This window comes from Diaphorina citri, unplaced genomic scaffold, assembly GCF_000475195.1.
Source record: "Diaphorina citri unplaced genomic scaffold, Diaci psyllid genome assembly version 1.1 scaffold2323, whole genome shotgun sequence".
NCBI lineage: Eukaryota > Metazoa > Arthropoda > Insecta > Hemiptera > Psyllidae > Diaphorina > Diaphorina citri.
In genome coordinates, this window is record NW_007379747.1 from 36,622 (window position 1) to 40,820 (window position 4,199).

The window sequence follows — 4,199 nt, forward strand, 5'->3', positions numbered from 1 at the left end:
CAAAACCTTATTTGATTGTTCAAGCCGGTACGGAAAAGGTGTTCAAACGGGGGGTACGGAGGGCCCCTACTTTGATCGCCCTTAAAGGCCTCGCCTTCACAAACTATTTCCGAAATTGCAGTGAAGGTACTTACCGATTCCAGAAAATTGTTTTTCAAGGGTATTCATTATTTTTTTCAATCTCTTTGATACACCAAGTCCTTCTTAACTCTCTCTTTTCCCTACCTCCTTTCCTTCCTCTCGCAATCTTATCCTCCGCCCGCTCTAATCCTCCCATACCTCTCCATTATTATTATTGATTATTATTATTTATTATTATTATTATCACGAATATAAATATGACGAGCGTATTCTGATTTTTCGGGGAATGAGGTCGTCATCCGATGGATGATAATAATCCAAGGTTAAAAGTTTAATATAACTCCTATTTTAAGGTATGGAGGCCGACCCTAACTTGGGTGCGGGGAGGACAAATGGTCCGCTCGCGGAACTGGTGATGGTGGTGGCTCCGTCCATCATATTTTCTCCTGTGGCCGGCTGGGGTTTGGTCTGAACCCTTTTTTACAATTATTTTTTTTTCTTTCGCATTTTCTTCATCTTCTTGTCAAACTAAAAACATAAACGAAACTCAAATATTAGGCGAGTGAGGAAAAGTTTTCTCTCCCGCAGTCTCTGCAGCTGCACTCTGTGTATTTATGGTGATTTTAGCGATCAAAAATTGATCATATCTCAGGATCGGTTTAGATTTTCGCAAAATCCTTTCTTATTGCACACCTAGACCATAAAAGGAATATTCCTACCAAATTTCAGCTTTCTAGGTGTTGTGGTTCTAGAGATAGAGCGATCAGTGTGTGAACTATGAAATGTGAATGAGTGAATGGATCTCGTTCTTATAATATAAGATTGTGTCGATCATATCAGGGATGTTCAATTATTACTCTAATTACTTTCTATTATTGTACTATGTGTTCTCCATAATATATGTCAAAATATAAGAGACCTTGGTTAAACTGCGGGGGTAAAGGGACTTTTCAGTCCTATTCCAGCAGGATAAACAATGTATATTCTATTCTATTCTATTCTATTCTATTCTGTTCTATTCTATTCTATAACATTGCTACGGGTTTGTTTGTCCGGTCAATATTTGTGCCCTTATTGTTATTATATGACTATACTGGATCCATATTTGTTTACATTTATTCTTCCTTTCCTATCTATGTTTCTCATACATGATTGATTAGTGAGTTTATTTTTTTCTCTCCCTCTCCCATTATTCCATGTAGCTTATTGTTGTGTTTGTTTAGTTAAAACGGTGTGTAGGTGGGATCGGCGATGCATATCTAGGGATATATTAAATGGATATGTCGATATTTTCATGAATTTCACGCCTTTCTATTCTACACCAATTCTATTCAAACTTCTTTTTCTTTTTCTTCGCCTTTTCCTGTGTTCAGACGGGGTCGGCGTTTTTCGTCAGTCTCTCAATCAGTCCTGGGGTGATTGCTTTGGTTTGAAATTTGGTTTTTTTCTACGAAAATTTTACGAGTGGATAGGTGGGTACTCTTCACGCTCAACCTTTGCTATTTCTTTAGCTGGGGAAATTTCAGGCTGGTATCAATCTCCCCTTTTTCCCCAGCCAGACTAAGCTGATCTACTCCCTGCCTGTTCAAAGTCCTCTAGCCAGACTATTTTGTATAATTTTATTAGTTAGTAGGTAGGTATACTACCATACAATATTTCGGTAGGTAGGTACTTGCATATAATTTCATCTGAGCCACGGAGGACACAAATTATGAAGTGAATAAAAGGCGGGGTACAAAATTGATTTCTAATCTTTTTTGGGGTGGGATGGAGTTTTGTTTATTTCAACATTATCTTCAGGTAATTTGTCGTCTTCTTTTCTAGTTTCCTTTCAAATGGCAGGGTTCTTCTGGATCCTAAATGAAATTGCAAAGATGTCTGGGAATTTCGGAATACCACAGCTTTCTAATTATCTACGGTCTCTTCATTTTGAGTTTAATTTCATTAGACTCCAAGGCAAAAGATATAGATTTGTCTGAGGGCTCCCTTAAGTGCACGTTCCACTGAAGTAAGTCTTTCTTCTTGTAATGAAATTTTCATTTTCCTTTTGTAGTTGCAAAATGTGTTCAACCTCAACAAATTATGCAAAGTTGCTTCAACTTTTTATTGAAACCATCCCGAGACAAGAAAGAGAAGTTCGGAAGAGTCTTTCTAATTTAATAGAAAGATTGGTCAATATGAAATTTACGAGGATTTTTTTTTTCTTCTCCCTTTTTACTTTCCTTATCCTATAGGAAGGAAAGTAAGCTCTAGTAGATAGTATAGCTCCGCTATACTGTAGTAATAGAAAGTAATAAAAAAATTTCAAGAATAAAAGAGTCTGCCCCTCATGTTAAGGGAGATGTTTTCATACATACCTATACACTGAGAAAAAAACTAGAGTGCTGGAATTAGATGATTGGGTTCCGGAACTCTATGTATATCGGGAGACTCGATACCTACTATAATATAGCATTCCAACAGCCTAAATCAGGGGACGTAACCCAATAATAGAGTTCTCCTACCCTAACTTGTGGCACCCTATCAGAATTTTTTTCTCAGCATTTGAGGAGATTCATGAGAGAAGGATATTTTTTCAATGTATTTTTCAATTAATTAATTTATTTCTTATAGTAAAACAGTACAGAAAATGGGCCTTCTTTCAGAGATCTCCTCATTTCCAAGGAGAACTCTCCTAGATAAATGTGTCAGGACTCAGGATTGTGCGACTTTAAAAAAATCATGGAAATAGGGGATGTGTTTAGTCTCCATGCCCCGAAATTTTGACGCTCTGATTCTGTAGAATGTGTTAGAACCGAAGACATATCTGAATCAACCTATCAAATCATTTCATGAATAGGTAAAAAAAATCATGGAAATAGGGGATGTGTTTAGTCTCCATGCCCCGAAATTTTGACGCTCTGATTCTGTAGAATGTGTTAGAACCGAGGACATATCAGAATCAACCTATCAAAATCTCATTTCATGAGCAATCCAGAATTTGGATTCTGAAATTAGCGAAAATAAAATGAGAATTTCATCCGAATCTCTTTCTAATCTTTCTATCTGACCTTATTACATTTCCTGTTATCTGACCTCCTTATTCTATTTTGGGGAATTAGGAGAATTCTTTAAAGCTCTTCTTTCTCTCCCTTTTATCCCTCCAGCCCTCTCCTCTTCCTCTCTTTTCTGTTCCTCCCACACACACCCCTATGTAAGTAATAACAGTTTTACTCGTTCACCCTGGATAATCTGGAAATAGAGGGGTGATGGTATTGCGTTGAAATGGTCTCATTATTAGATAGAATAGATATCTTTTACCATCTGTGCATGTACATTTATGTACCTATGTATTTATCTATGTGTTTTCTATAACTATGTATTTGATTGTCTTCATCTCTACAATCCATGATAATTGTGTACGTACCTATGTAATTATGTGCATCCTTTTTGTGAGTATATGTATGTACATACACAAGAGTTTCATTTCCTCTGTTGATATTTTTCAAATATACTGGGTAACTTCATTACCAACAGACCAAGTGGCAACAAATTTCCTCTAAAATGTGTTCCAACAAACCAAATGTCCACAAACCGCTCGAGGGCCATTGCTTAATAGACAAAAAAAAATCCTCTAACCTAGGTTTGAACCGGACAAATTTAGGTGAAACCAAGAATTTAAAAAATAATATACCTATCTGGAAATGAACCGAATGAGAAAGTGGAACATGAGCTAAAGATGAGAAAACCCTGTTTATTGTGACATTGGGATGAGGACCACCCTGTATATTTGATTTCAGATAACTCGATTAATCCCCGGTAACGATTATGTTCAGAGCTTCCAGTTAAAACGATTTGACTCATTCGACCCAACCTATAAAAGCTTTTATCGTGAAACTATTGTTTTTACAGAGGAGGGCAGTAGGAGCATACCTATCCTATCACAGAACGTGATGGGTTGTCTTTAAGGGTGAAATCAAACAGAGATCTCAAGTTGAAAAAAAAAGGGAAAAAATGTAAAAAGGACAGTTTTCTTCTTCAAAAACCTCCGCATTTGTGTCTACACTTGCACGTTCCGATTATCGAAAGCGAACCTTCAATAAAGACAAAATCCTGGATACGGCCCTGATGACAGGATA